The 16,738-nt window shown below is 34.7% G+C and overlaps 2 pseudogenes; both read right to left on the bottom strand.

Annotated features, from left to right (window-relative positions):
* Window positions 1-4,561: 4,561 nt before the first annotated feature.
* Window positions 4,562-11,464, bottom strand: LOC137728569 (alpha-galactosidase 2-like; annotated as a pseudogene).
* A 285-nt stretch (window positions 11,465-11,749) lies between these two features.
* On the bottom strand, window positions 11,750-12,763 carry LOC137728568 (putative 2' cyclic ADP-D-ribose synthase BdTIR pseudogene; annotated as a pseudogene).
* Window positions 12,764-16,738: the final 3,975 nt, after the last annotated feature.

Here is a 16,738-nt window from a genome sequence, read left to right as displayed (position 1 = left end):
AACATTTTAAAACATTTCAATTTCATACATTTACTTATCATTTTATTTCAATTTCATACATCCGTTAGAAAATCCATTAAGTAAATCGTTAAGTAATGATGTGACAAATATGAGATCCACATTTGTGCTGACATGGCTACCAAATTTATGCCACGTGACAAAAATAATAATTTTTATGCATTTAAAATATAATAATTCACCCTATTTAAAATTAAAAAAAAAAAAAAAAAAAAAAAACCCAGACACCCATCTTCCCCCCTCGACCCACCTCCCTCTCCTCCACTATCTTCACCTCCCCCCTCCCATCCAAAAACCCATCTTCCCCCCTCGACCCACCTCTCTCTCCTCCACTCTCTTCACCTCCCCTCCCATCCAAAAACCCACCCCACCCCACCCAAAACCCCAAAAAACCCAACTGTTCAACCCAAAACCCACCTGTCTCATGCCTCATCACCCTACCCCATTTCTCCCTTCTCTCATCTGCAACCCCACCCACCTTTCTCTCCTCTGCAACTCGCACCCACCCTCCCTTCTCTCCTCTTCATCATTGACTCCATCCACCAACAACCATCATCTTTGTCTTCGCGCCTCCTTCCACGGCTAAGCCCAGCAAACCGTAAACCCTAATTGTCTAACCTTCAAATTAAACGGTGCAAGAGACTCAACAGCGGTGGTGGGCGCGGGATTGCTGCTGCATTTTGCTGGCCTTGAAGATTGTGCTGGGCTGTGGGAGCAGAGGAAGATGGCAGAGGCGGTTTGGACTTCTATTATTCATCTTCGACTTGATTTCACAGGCCATGGCTACAGGTTGAGCAACTAGGTTTTTTGGGGTTTTGGGTGGGGTGTGGTAAGGGGGTTGCGGGTAAGGTAGGGGTGGGTGGGGTGGGATGGGGGGTTTGGGTTGCAGGGAAGGGGAAGGGGTCGGGGAAGAAAGATGGGTTTTTTTTTTTTTTTTTTTTTTTTTTTTTTTTTTTTTTATATTTTAATAGGGTAAATTATTATATTTTAAATGCATAAAAAATAAATTTTTTTTTGCAGGCACAAATTTGGTAGTCACGTCAACACAAATGTGGATCTCATATTTGCCACGTTATCACTTAACGGATTTTCTAATGGATGTATGAAATTGAAATAAAATGATAAGTAAGTGTATGAAATTGAAATGTTTGAAAAATATTGTAACAAATTGAAATCGACCCCAAACATAAGGAGGTAAAATGTAATTTACCCAATAAGCTATGTTGTACCTAAACAAATCTAGCACAGGAACCAATTAAAAAAAGAAGAAGGGGATCAATCTCTTCCGGTCAACGAGAAATCTTTGATTGTGACGAGAACATAGGTAATACATCACGTGTTTTTATGTAAGTGGTGAAATTTTTTATTTTTTAAGTTATTAACTTTTTAACACATATATCCCACCATTTGTATAATGACACATGATGTAGCATCTCGTGTGTTGATCACATTGAAAAATCTCTCCCAGTCGATGGAGAATAGCGTGCTATCGTTTGCACCTTGCTGATTATGTCCAACATCGAATCCCTTTCACTCGGAAATCCTTTCTCCGTCTTAATTTTTCATTTTTTGCCTATTAAAAATAAGGTCCGACTGGGATTTTGAGTCGTTTTTGTCAGATGAATTGAATTCTTGAATTGTTGAAGCAATTTCCAAAACCCAGAAATCCCTATTTTCAGATCGACCCAATCTCAATATTGTGGAATTGGGATTATGCGGATTTGAAAATTGTTGAATTTGTGGAACTGGATTTTGAAAAAAAAAATATTGGATGGTGTTGGCCCTGTTGCGTTTGCAAAGTTACTAAGGTTTTTATGTTATTGGATTTGTTGGATTTTCTTTACTCGATTTCATTCACGTTGATTGTTGGGATACACGATTAGGATGGCTGGGTTTTGCAGATGGAGGGAATATGCGAAACCTTCTTCCCTCTTTTTTTTTTTTTTATTTTATTTTTTTTATCATTTAATATTTTGTTTAGGTGTAACATGGAGTATTTAAGCTAATAAACATAGCTACCGTTAATTTAATCTATTGATTCGCATAAAAAGTTCCTCAAAATTAAGACCTTAGATGAGCATCGGTGGTGCTATCCATACACCTCTTTTTACATTTCACACACATCTCTAAATTTTTGACCGTTGGATCAAATGAAAGAAATTAATAAGAATGTATGGAAGATAAAAAAGAATGTATAAATAGCACCACCCTAACCAAAACCATCCATCACCATCCACAAATTATACAAACAAATGAGGTCATTTGCTTTGCTTCTATAGCTTTACATACCTTTGCAGTTTTGCTTCTGTACCATATCACATTGATCAGTGACTTGGGATGCTTTGAGCATCACAAAATCCAAACTTCGCTGATGAGATCTATTTAGTATTATTAATAGCCACATGCAGGCATAATATAAGTTATATTAGTGATCTGTGATCAGCTTATGATTGAGGGATGTGGAATTAATTTCTTCATTATCTGATGTTTAATTAAAGCTTAATTAGGGTCAATGATATAGTTGATGCATGATGATGATACAACTTAGCTTCGCTTTACCAAATGTAGTAAAAAAATTCTAATTTGAATGCACACTAATTTATTGGTGTGTTGATTGGAATACTTTTGGAAGAGCTAAAATCGCTATATGATTATAAAAAACACTAATGCAAATGTTTGAAAAAAAACGTAAACCATTTATAAGCTATAAAAGTGCTTTCTAAAAGCATTTATTTAAATTTCAATAAGAGAATTGTTATTAGCATTCCAAAAAATTCATTTGGCACTCTCAACTTTCTATAATTAAAAAGAAAAATACACTCGTAAGGAGTGTAGAATGAAAATTTTAGAATATTAATAACAGTTTCCTTTAATCAAAATGATTATAAAACGTTTAGGTAATCAACAAGTGGGTTGGCCCGGATGCCCGTGAACATAAAAAAAATTCTTTTCTTAATTAAAATTATAATCATATGACAGCTGCCATTATCATGTGTACTACAACATGGTGTTCTGTGGCTTAAAATCTGCGACCCATCACACTTCATTAGTTCATATCGTGCAAAATTGTGTAAACATGCACATGAGCATGCTCGAAGGTCAGATAGTATCTAGAACATCGTGGCTTCAAGTTAAAACAATTTTTAATCATTTTTGGCCCGACTTCAAAGTTCGAAATGAAATTAAGGCTTAATGAATAATGTTTCTAGAAAGAAGTCTCAAATTCCAGTTTGTCTTTAGCAAGTCATTTTCACTCCACTAATTGTCCTCTAAATCAATCAGAAATGTTCATTCAACTTTGAATTTTATATCAAAGACGGAAAATGAATGAAGATGTTTTCAATGTTTAATCTCAACCTTGATATTAAATCTTTAGATGGGTGACCAAAAATCTTTAGTGTTTGGTCACTGGCTGACCAAGAGAACAAACTCTTAATCGATATATCGAGTAGCCATCGTGACGCAATTATTTTATCTTTATATATAAAGCCAGGAGACCCTTTTGGGGTCACTGCCTTCACCAAAAAATTTAGGATAAAAATAACCCCCAAACAAAAAAATTCAAAAAAAATCCAAAATAATGCATCAAATAATAGATGAATAATTAATAAATAATACATGAGTAATTTGAGGATGGGGGCCTAGTGCAGTGGCATTAGAGCCAAGACGCCTAGTGTAGTGGCACTAGTGCGCGTAGTGCCAGTTATAAAAAAGGTTTTTCGCATGCGCATAATAATGTGATTCAATTAGTTGTCAACTGATTTTTTTTTTTTAACAAACAATGTTATCTACACTAAGGGGTTTCTTCTAGCATGGTCTAATATTATACATTTAGTTCAAATATTTGACTTTCTTTTTGTCATAAAAAAAATTATAGAAGCAATTCATGCATATAAATACATTTAAAACTTGTAAATGGCGCGTAGCACGTCGTGATTCAAAAAATGCCTTAAGCACATGCGTACGCACTTGCATGAAAGCTAGTTATTTTTTATGCATGGACTTAGCAGGCCTTACGTTGGACCGGGGTAGCTCAAAGTTGCAAAATATTAATGAGGGATTTCATCTATATAAAATGTCACATAACTTTCTAATTGTATTTGATGTTAATGGAGAAATTAAATGTAATGTTTATGCAACATCAGCTACTTCATGGTATAGTTAACAAAATTAACAGATAGAGTAAGCTGGGACACTAAATAAGAGTACAAGAAGAAAAGTGAGACCTAATAAAGTGCAGTGATGAAGTGAGACTTGATAAAGTGTACAAAGGGTTATTGTTAAAATAAGCCTTTCATATGAATAGGAGAGATTGTACAATTTGTGCACATTTTCTAAGTGGTTCTATTATTTTTCCTTATGGGCTAATGTTTCTGGAAAGGGCAATGGAGAAATTCGTACAAGCAATCCCATAACTTCTCATTCAATATACAAGTCAAACCATTCAATTCAATAGATGTTTATATATTTATTTTATAAATCTTTGGAGATATTAATCCCCTGTGGTAGGAGTAGGACTAATTAAGTAATCAGGACATACATCTTACCAGTTACAACCATGAAGAGCAACATTTGCAGTCAGCCTAGTTTGCATGTTCCTTGAAACAAATGAGTGCTGCAACCAAATGACATTACGGTTTGCTGTTAGTGAGGACTAAGATATAGTTCATTTATTTTATGAGGTACTCGAAAGAGAATTTTTTTAATGTGGCAGTCATACCACTCATATACTCATATATCTCGGACTACAACAGACGTATGTGGTGAGAGTCCAACTTTCCTCCATGTCATAGTCATAGGTGCTAATGAATAATGACCTGCCTCTATTCCACAACACTACCACCACTCTTTTCCTTATAATGGTCCTGCCCACACCTCATCAAATTCAAAGTCAGCATATGCCTTGCAGCCCAAGCATGATTAGTCAGTGATCTAAAATTAATTGTAGAAGTTATGGAAAATGGCGGCATTTTACACTACAACATACTTCTAGGCCATCTTTAGATCGCAGTTTCCCTGCTTGAACTCCGACTGGATCCTGATTAACATCAATGACCTCTTTGTTTCTGAGAATCTGAAGAGTTTCTTTGCTTGCAGATCGGATGTCACATCCGACAAGTAAAGGAGCATGTTGCAATTATATTTTTGGGACCATCGATGTATATATGCGAGTCAAACCAATGAACTGAAATTTATCAGACAATGTGGAAAGTACAAACTTTCATAACAGCCCAAATGCTAAAACCGGTACTCCTCAAAACTCATCCCTCCATTTCCCACTTCCAACATGTCAGGATCTATTACGATTAATTAAACTTCAAATAATTAAACAGCATTTTTTTTAAGAAAGATAAGACAACAGGGCAGTCAATGCAACAACATAAAATATTACCATTCCACTTCCCAGGTCCTGCATATCTCCCCCAAATGTTGTTTTGATCTGCATTCGACGTGATACTAAAATTGTAGTATACATTAGATTAATTCAAGCAACCGTCTTAATGTTTTCATAGTTAGAATTCTCTGGCATATCAGAATTCAGGTTGAGAACTTGAAAGAAGAAAGGAATTGTTTTCGATCGAACCATTCCCAGTTGTCCTTAATGTCTCCTGTAATTCTCTAAGCGTTGCCGTACCGACCAGCCCATTTTGCAGGATCCTCTTGTCCCCTTCAAGAACATATTTCTTTACCAAAGCTTTGTTTGACAAAACCAAAAAGATTCCAACTTTCTAGTGATGCAAACAAACACCTTGTAAACAAATTTAGAGTATATGTAGAACGATTTCATGAGGTCATTTGCATATGGAGTACAGAATCGGCCTTCCAGCCTTTCGTAATGCAGAACTCATTCTAGGATATCTAATTTTAGGTTTAGAACCATCATGGTAGCAGTTATCGTACTTCAAATAATCGACACCCTACAGCGAAGTGCCCCGATCAGCTCAAGTTCAGTTTTTTTGTGTTGATGTTTCATCAAAGGTAGAAAACAAGACAAACTATATATGTTAATGTAGAACAGTAGAATAGTAACGGACACAAACCCATTCAGCGAAGGTTCTTGCATCTTGCTCTTCATGCCCAAGTGAGCCTGGCATTGTCTTGCTGCAAGTATAATGACTAAAAATACAGAAAGATGAGAAGTAATGATGATATGCCGGGTGCTATTTCAGATAACAAAGAATTTGAACATGTATTTACCCAGCATAGAGTATACGCCAAGTTTTAAACCTCTTGCGTGAACATAATCAGCAAGGGCCTTGATTCCAGAAGGAAATTTTGATGATTTTGCTCTTCGATTACCCCTCTTGTCTCTGTTTCTTTCAGCCCAACAATCATCTCTCTTTTTTGGTCCACAGAATAACAAGCAAAAAGCTCACTCAAAACCACACTAATAAAGGAACTGATGTGAGGATACTGACCTAGATTGACATATTTGTATCCAAGTGCTGCCAAGTCAGTCGAAACAAGAGCATCAGCTGATGTATAGTCCAAAATTCAAACGAAAATCACAATGATAATGCCGCAATATTCTTTATAAGAAAGCTTGGATTCACAATTTGGCAACTAGTAACTATTAGAAACAAAATTTCTAGTAAACTGTAGATCATGCATGTGCTTATATCAATGTAACACAACACAAAATGTTGCGTCATGAATTAGCAGGAAGTGTTGAAGGAAATATGGAAGTCTAGCATAAGCACTTAAAATTTTTGAGCCTCTTCAACTATTGTCAATTGGTTACGGGCTGGATGCTCGTGTTAAAACGAGCTTAATTACTGATAAAATATATATTACAAAAGCAAGTACTGCAACTGTACGATATATACTATTGTGATATTACAAAAGCAGAACAAAGAGTGAGCTCCTGCCTCACCAACCCATTGTGGCAGAAATTGAGAGTGTGATGAATATTGTATGAGATCTGATCCAAGAGCTTTAAAGAGGCTAAGAAATTAGTGCGGGAAGAGTAAGACTGAGGAAGGATTTTTGAGTGTGACAGAAGTTTAAATGTGAAAATGGGCAAATACGAACAGATAACGCCATATTTATACAATTGCAGACGGGGGTGGATGTATCGACACAACCTACTCAGAGTCTTAGATTCTTTTAGTAAGAAATAACATTATATAATAAGGATGCTCCACAAATATTCTTTAGGTCACAAATATATATATTTTTTAAAGTAAATTACATAAAACTACATTAATTATGAGTTGAACTACAATCTCATAACTCATATTTTAAACATTCCAATGTCATATCTCAACTTATGAATTTATTACAATGTCAAACTTCTATTAAATTTTTTATCAATTTGTCTGTTAAATGATGACGTAACACCAGCATAGCCCACTCTTTTCCCAACTGAAATAAAAAATTAATATTAATATATTATTAATTTTAATTAAATAATTAAAAACTCTCTTCCTCACGTCCTCTCCCTGCTATCGCTTCTTCATCCGTCCCCATTCTTCCTCCCCTCACTCATTCCTCCATCCCCCTTCTCCCTTTCTCTCCTTAAACACAACCAAATTTCCTGCGTTGATCCCCAGTGACATCTCCCTGGACCTCAACGCTCTCTTCGCCGCCCACGGCCTCCCCACTCCGGCCGCCTTGTCGAGTTCCTCCATACCGGCTGATACACCGTCGTTGATGGTAAGGAGGGAACCTCATAAAACTCCAGTTGGTGTTGCGAGAAATGCCTCGAATCCGGTCCGGGTTGGGTCATTTGATGTGCCCTTGCAGCTCTGCATCGGAGACCCGCATAGACCCGGGTTTTGAGCGAAAGCGGTTATGGGGAAAATCGAAAAGGACTTGGGTATTTCGCCAGTCAAACGGTTCCCAGAAACCCCCCACCTCCATCGCCGCCTTGTGATTCCACGGGCTGGCACGCCAACTTTTCTCTCTTTTCCTCATTTATCAGTTTGTTAGAAATGGAGAGAGAGACGTGAGAGAAACGGATAAACAATGAAAATGAAAGATAAAAGGGAGAGAGGGAATCCTGAGAGAAAGGGAGGGATAGGTGGGTGGATGCTACTGGTATTAGGGAGGGGAGTCGGCAAGGGGGAGGAGAAGGGTAGTGGAGGCAACTTGAAGAAATTTTAATTAATTTAATTACTAAATAAAAATTAATAATTTATCCTAATTAATGTTTTTATTTTAATTGGAAAAATAGTGGGTCCCGTTCCTATCACGTTATCATTTAAACAGAAAATTTAACGGAGGTTTGACATTGCAACGAATTCATAAATTGAGATATGACATTTCAATGCTTAAAACATGACGTATGAGATTGTGGTTCGACCCGTAATTAAGGTAGTTTTGTATAATTTATCATTTTTCTTAAAGAAACGTTGGCTTTATTTGAATAAAACTCAATTACACAGGAGAGTGTTGGATGATGACGTTGTGTATATAATATTGGGAGGATCCTCGAATCAAACTAGATCATTTACCTACTCATATATAATTTTGTTTTGAGTTCACATTTGAGTAAGACCTGTTAATCAAGACAGTGTGCCAATCTCTTTAAATCGATATTGTATAATTTTTTTATAATTTAAAATACAAAATACATAATTACATGTGGGCAAATAAACTACAAAGCATAATGATATATAGACTACAAAGCATAATGATATATAGATTATAAAGTATTAGAACATAATGAAGACATGAGGAACAAACATATAATATGTGTTCATCTAAGTATTCAACAAATCTCTTACAATTTATTAAAAAAGTAAAATGCAAAACGAAAGTTATCTATTTTTTGTTTAAGCGAGAGTCACGACTTAGGCGGGTGCCTAAGCAAGTTTGGACGGGCACCTAAGCAAGTCTAGGCGCCCTTTGTTAATTTTCAAATGCTTAAGAATTAATCGAAGCGATGACCAATTGCATAACACATAGGCCATCTAGACGGATCTAAGCGAGAATTATAGAACGGTGAGCATGACATAAGTGAGAAAAAGTGATAAAACTCAAGTGATCATAGCATCACACGCATCCTCGTCAATCCATATAGCGCGTGTAAAATAACTAGACACGTATTGAGGCTTTGAGCTACGCAAAGTAAGGCATGCAGTCAAACAAGCAAGAGTGATGAGAATCTATAAAGGCTTTAAGAAAATAGTGGCTTGAATAAAATACAAATTCAAAAATCAAATGGACGAAAAAGAATTTGGCTTCACATGAGGTAAGAGGATGTGCATAGCGGAGACTGAATCATGAAATTCTTTTAATTTTTCGATTACTTTGTTTCTTCCTTTAAATTGTTTGAGTTGTTTTAACAAGTTTTCAAATAAAACATCGGTTATAGAATGTTATTGTGCTTAGTTTTGCACCAAATCTTTCACTAACTCCATGTTTTATGCCTTTTTCTTAAAGTCTCTTTCAAAATATTCAAACGTTTCCTTCTCTACTCTTTTTACTTTGAATTTCCGTCTCATAATCGCATATTCGAAACATCTGTAGGTTACTAATTAGAATAGAATGTTATTATTTGAACTCTATTAGAAAAAAAATAATCAGGTATGGGATTAGTAAATTGAGCCCAACAATATTATTCAGTTCCTATAAAAAGCATAAATGTGAAAAGAGAGGAGATCTCGTCCTTGTGCAAACTTTTTTTCCTCATAGCACCATACGTACTTTAGATATTAATTACTCTTACTTTAAAATAAAAAGAAATTTCCACTTAAATAGAATACTACATGTGCTTAAAAAATGAATTTCTAGATGTCCTAACATTTAAAAATCATAATTTGGCCAGACAAAGAATTGTTGAGAAGCTTCTTTTGGTTGGAAATGGACGGTGACTGAATGGTGGTTAGAGTTGAAGAGGGTGAAATTCTCATTGCCGTCCATTCAATTCAAGGTCAATTTTCCCACACAATTGTATATTTATAGTAATTTCTCTAGTAGTACTATCTATATAAACAGGTGGATGGCCGTGTCGGGTTTCCTTTGCAGAGTATGATTATCTCTCATCTTATTCTCATCTCATTCACTCCCCTCATTGTACATATTATTTTTTGTCTTATTGTTTTTATAAAAAAAATCAATATAAGATGTTGACGTGACTTAACCATGATAATTTAAATAGAAGAGGATGGAAGGGAAGAAAGATTAGGAGGGGAGAGAATCCTTCTCCTTTTGCATTGATGGGTGTACTGCTTCGTTGGCCGCTGATAGCTGCTTCTTGGTAATCACAATGGAAATTCTATTTGTATCTTAGTTTGGAGAGGTTTTTCAATGTGCTGTAAACATAGCCCGATATCAAATATCATAATACAAGCGGTTCGATACTTGAAAAAAATAATATTCAATGACTTATATTATGATAGTCGATGTACCGGACCATATTTACAGCACTGAAAGATTTCTCCTTAATTTGGATGTCATTTCCGAGCTTTTGCCTTTGAATTGAATAATGCTACAATATTGTTGCTATACCACTAAAATATATACATTGTGACTTTGTACAATAAGTTTAACTTGGTGATGACTAAAAGCAATCCTAATATATACATATATGTATATAATTATTTGATTAGTGCCGCTTCTGTTAATAGTCCTTAATGTTAGTGAGAAACATTTTAACAAACGGCAATCCTTAATGTTAGTAGAAGCATTTTATTAATCAAACTGTACATAAAAATCAAAACTGGACTTGGAAATTTGAGTCATTTGACTTTCCTAGTGTTTTCTTGCCGTTTTCAGAGAATTTTCTGACTTTTTCGTTGGGTATTACTGAAATAAATTGTTATTGAAAAAGATTAAAGATGGAGAAGGTCGAATATTTATTATATATGAAATTAAATGGGAGGCGCATGATGGCTAATTTTTAAATAACAGTCCCGTAACCAAGCTATCATGTAAAATAAGTCATTTTTACGAGAATGCATCTCATTCTCTGATGCAGCACTTCTAACGTTTCAAGGTTTGCATTCATAACATGCAGTCTGATCTTGGTCCTTTTTATGTCAGCTCCCATCAAGATTTCTTCCGAATGAAGCCGTTTGCTATGCTGAACATAACCAATTTTACTATATATTTGAGACCAATTTGTTTGAGCACATTGTCTAGGAAACTCCCGTTTCTATTAATCGATTTACAACGTTACTAAATTTTGTTTATTTATCTTCTTTGGGTAATGCTCATCTTGGTCTCCCTTGCATTATTCATCTTATTTTCCTCTCTTAAACACACACAAAAGAGAGGATTGAAGCATTATTCATCTTCTTTTCCTCTCTTAAACACACACAAAAGAGAGGATTGAATCAATGTAGCAAGAAAAAGAAATTAACAATGAGGAGAGAACTAACTCCTACTAGTATTATTGTTCTTTAGTACAGGATGAAGAAGAAACAAGATATAAGATACAATGAATTGAACTTCACATTATTTATTAAGGAAGCATGAATTTGTTACAATTACAATACATCTTCGATTACAATATTTGGAAAAAGAAGATGTTTACAATTTATTGTATCATAATCAAACGAAGGACAAATCTACAGTATTGGAAACTTAGAAGATATTCTTTATTAATTTATCTCCTAAACAAAAGAATCAATGAATTTGTAATAAATAAATAAAACAAATAAATAAATGTGTGTGTATTTTAGAAATTGTAAAGTAATTGTTTTTATTTTTATTGTGAAATTGTGAAGCAATCAAGTGATTGTGTGAGTCATATTAACTTTGATCCTGCACATGGTATCTACGTTCAGTATGCTCCTTCTTCTACCTCCACCAAGTTCTGCAGCACTGCATTAGAAGCCTCTCTTAGGAACTCCGACCAGTTCCTAAAACACCCAAAACATCACGAAATTGGCAAAAATCAATAGTAGTGTTCGATCAAATAAACCTAGTGCATATTCCGATAACAATTATATGTGCGAATAGATTCTATTTTAGAGGGGTTAGGTCTTATGCCTCCTTTTTTTTATAATGTTTTTTTTTGGGCTTCAAGAAGGCTTAGGTTTATGTCCTTCACTTCTTTTATATTTTTTTTTCTTGCATTTTGAGGGTGATATTGATGTTCCCTAACTAAGTGTAACTATTTTTCATATCAATATAACTTTCTCTACTTCCAAGTTTTCTTACAAGAGAAAAGGTATAGATCTATAGACAAAGAAAAACATATTTGAAACCCATGCATTCACTTACTTAGAATTGATATATTTTACAACTTTATTATAAGAAATTAATAAAGAATGACAATCTAATAATTCCTTATGATATAACGATATACGTACCCTTTACAGGAGTCGAAAGGGAGTCCAACCGTGTACTTAGCTTCTTCAAGTGCCCAACTGAACCTTTTTAGCTCATTTGGGGAGCAAGTTCCATTGTCCCTGACCTTAAGTTGAGACGGCTTTACATTACAGAAAACTGGTATCACCCTCTTCTTAGACTCCATGAGCAGAGCCAACTCATGGAGGCAAAAGTAAGATTCGCAATAATGAGGCGAAAACACGGCAACCCCCACCTTACATTTGTGGATCGCCGCGTCAATTTTGTCGAACAACTTGTCCCCAGGTTTCATGTTCTTGCTGTCCAAGAAAGGATGCAAGTTGAGCCTTGAGAAATGGTAAAAGAGCAACCCGGCCACGGTTCTCTTGGTGTCGATCCCCCGGTGGTTAATGAACACGTCGCATGGCGGGCGTGATTTAAAGGTTAGGATTTGGTTGCTTCCCTGGCGGAGGAAATTGCGAACCAAAGCTGGTGAACGCTGCATGGCTCCTTGAAGAAGCTAACAAAAAAATGATGAGATATGAGATATGGTTTTTATGTACTTTCCGTTTCGGTTACGGATTATGTTTTTCGTTTGGACTTTCCTAAGGGTTACGATTTTGGTTGTGGGTGAGAGAGCTATAAATAGGTTCGGAGAGGGTTTGATTTTGATTTTTGGGGTCCAGATTCAAGGCAAATATTCCAAGTTTAAGATTGGACTTGAGAAAGTGCCTGGTAGTTATTTTGATAAGACACAGAAAATAGAAGTATAAGCACAAGCGCGAGCCTTGAAAATTTTGACTATTTAGGCTTAATAGAACTTAGAACAGTATACACCTTCAAACACGTCATTAAATATTGTATTTACTGCTTACTTGGTCACTCCACGATATATTTGCATGGTTTCAAGGCTTGTAAAAAATTTAAAATTTACCAATACATATAAAACCGCATGGAAGATTTTTGTTTTTTGTTTTTAGGGTTAAAAATTTTCCCACCGTGTGTTTTATTTTTTGATTTTCTAAGATAATCTCTTTCGACTCTCACACACCGATCCCTTACAAACTTTTTTTTTTTGAAACTCTTAAGAATTTTGGAAACTCAATATTTAATGGAGATAATATTAGAGATAAATTAACAACACCTTGTTACCTATTAGTACATATTAGTTGAGAATATGAATCTCACATTAAGGAAAAAATGGACACTATATGTGTTTACACGTTAAGGATAAAATGGACACTATATGTGTTTATAAAATATTGAACTACTCTTCATATATTATCAAATGATTTTATAATGAAACTTTAACTATTTTCATGATAGAATTGTTAGAAGAGTGGTTAGAAGATTGAAATATGTTTGTAAAAAAAGTTAATTAAATATTATTAAATTTGATATGCAACATAATTAAATATAATATTACAAAGGGGATGGGAACGTGCTCTTTGACTTGGCTATTTGAAATTCAAAGCATGTGGTATGTGTCTTGTACTCGTTGTGAAAACAATAGGAACACAACGGTCTTAATTCACGCATGGCTAGCACCACATTACTGTTTCCTTTTGGACGACAAATTTGAGCTGAGCACTTCGTTCTTGTCAAGCAGCTTGTTGGCAGTTCATGAAAACTAAAAGTTTGTTCACAAATCGAACTTGCATACCCAGCCGCATCCAATGTGAATACTTAACTTGCTCCTCCATTGCAACGAAATTTTGAGATGTTTATGTGTAATTAAAAGCAACTCTAATGGTTTGAGTTTCCACTCATGCAATAAAAACCACAAATTATATTTAATTTGAAGCAAATGAAGCTCCACATAAATAGTCGTATCGGAAAATGAATACAAGTACGAAGAAAAATATTTATGCATATGTCGGTTGGGATCAGATGAACATTTATTCGAGTGCATTTTTGTTCGCTACCCTTAAGTAGTGACAATAATGTTCAACCACTCTATTTATCGAGAAAAACTTATGTGGAGCTAGACTTACCACTAAACAATGTTGAGTGGCACTACCATTTACTCAAAACATGCCTAGTAAGCATTATGTACAATATGTTTAATAATTTATATTTAAAATTTTCATAATACGATTATCTACTAAATAATTACACCATTAAAATTATATAATGTCCGATTTTTTTTCCTCAGTTCCTCCTCTCCTTTTCCTTGTTAGATTTTCTTCCCAACCACGTATTTTTTTCTCTTCCCCTTCCCTTGTTTTGTTGCTTTTCGTTGAAAATTGAAAAAAAAAACAAAACAAAACAAAAATTGAGACCCCACCTTCTCTAACTTTTCATATTCTGGAAACTAGAAAGTAACTGATTTTGTCCCTTTTATTTCAATTCAATAGCTGATTTCATCATATGAACTTGACTTGATTAACCTACAAATCTCTAATATCCAACAAAAATGATACAAATTGAATCTACCATTTTTAAACGAAAATGTTCTCATAATTTACTGTACAGAAATTCAAACCCCATAAGAAGATAACAAAATGTACAAATAAAGATACTTCTATGATTCTATTGGCTCAACATGTATGTAGGCGAGCATTTTATAGGTACACGGTTGATTTTCAACACGATTGATAGTTTCTTTGGTTCTGAAGTGAATTCTTTTTTTTCTCTCTCTTGCTGCATATATTTATGAAGAAATGCAAGAAAAGGAATGGGACAAGCTGAGAAGAAAAGGTGACAGAGAAAGAGAGGAAAATTATAAAATATTAGATGAATTACAATATTAATTAGGAACAATATTTATTACAAACACCTTAACTATGAAATTATGGTAAAATTATATTTAAAGGTTGCCACATGACAAGTTTCGAGTGGATGCTAGTGTCACTCAGCGTCGTTCAGTGGCAAGTTAAGCCCTACACAAGTTTTTCACCTATTTATCATTGTTGGATGAGTTTAAATTTTAAAATTTCTGTCTATTCACTACATACATTTTAAACTTATCTAACGGTGATAAATAAGGTGATGCTAAGAGACCCAATTTTGTAAACCAAATAATGTGGATGTTGATGATTGGATTATTACTAAGTGTTGATTAACGTGCTTATTTTCTATTGGTGACACGTCATTTGTTTACAAATTCCATTTAAAGGTTTGGTTCCTTTTATTAAGGAGAATTCTATTGTAAAAGATAAAACTTAGTTCACATTGTTTGGCTTTGTATTTTTCAGTTTGTTATTCGGTTTGATTTGGTAGTTATAGGACTGCAGGTTGTTAGGATAATTTGGCATTATCTTGTGTGTAAAGCCATTGTATAAATACCAGCTGTAATCTTATGATTGATCATCAATGAAAGTAAACCTTCCTATTACTTTTTATTATCATTATTTTTCCAAACAGCTTAATCTGATCTTTGAATGCAGCACCAGCTTTGAGAAATCACATATTAAAAAAAATTAAGATTTTGGAGGATTTCAATACGTTGTGGATTTTGTGGAATTTAAGAACAAGAAGTGTGTGTGTGTATATATATAAATATATGTAACATCCTACATCGTCCAGAGAAGTGGATCATGTGAGCTTTATATGTATATTCTCATCTCTACCTAGCACAAGACCCTTTGGGAGCTCGCTGCCTTCGAGTTCCATCGGAACTCTGAAGTTAAGCGAGTTCGCGCGAGAGCAATCCCATGATGGGTGACCCACTGGGAAGTTGTCGTGTGAGTTCCCAGAAACAAAACTGTGAGGGCATGGTCATGGCCCAAAGCGGACAATATCGTGCTACGGTAGGTCGAGCCCGAGATGTGGTGGGTGCCCGAGCCGGGATGTGACAATATATATATATATATATATATATATATATATATATATATAACCAAGACTAAGTGTAGTCAAACTAAGATTTTAAAGGATTTTAAAAGTGATAGATTTTATAGGATTTAAGAAGATTAAAGACTCCTACAAAATTCATATGGATTGTGGTGGAAGGATTTGAAATCCTAAGGGATGAGGTTGGATTGTGGTGGAAGGATTTGAAATCCTAGAGGGTGAAGTTGGATTCTTTTTAGTCTTGGTTATATATACTTTTTGCTTTCAAATCCCACAAAATTTACAACTTATTGAAATCCTCCAAAATCTTAATTTTTTTAATACATTTAGATTTGGATGGATTCTAAAATCCTTTAAAATCTTTTAATTGACTACACTAAGATTTTAAAGTCTTTTAAAATCCTCTCAAATCCAAATTTGACTACACCACCCCCTAGGATTTCAAATCATTTTCCATCTGGGCAGTCCTTAAATCTCTACCAACCCCCAGCCACACACAGGTAACCTCCATATACTTTGGTGGAATCTCTTATTATGACCCTTAGACCTTTATTAAGCATGTATGATCATCGAAGGACATGATCAATCTAGGATTTTGATTAATACTACTCTCTCGCCATTCTAATTTTTTTAATGTATGTGGTACTACAAGCACTATTGAAGTACCACAGCGTACGTCTATGGC

Source organism: Pyrus communis, chromosome 10, assembly GCF_041283825.1.
Source record: "Pyrus communis isolate YQ-2024b chromosome 10, ASM4128382v1, whole genome shotgun sequence".
NCBI lineage: Eukaryota > Viridiplantae > Streptophyta > Magnoliopsida > Rosales > Rosaceae > Pyrus > Pyrus communis.
Note: the sequence above shows the minus strand (reverse complement) of the source record. Positions and strands in the feature narration are given on the sequence as shown.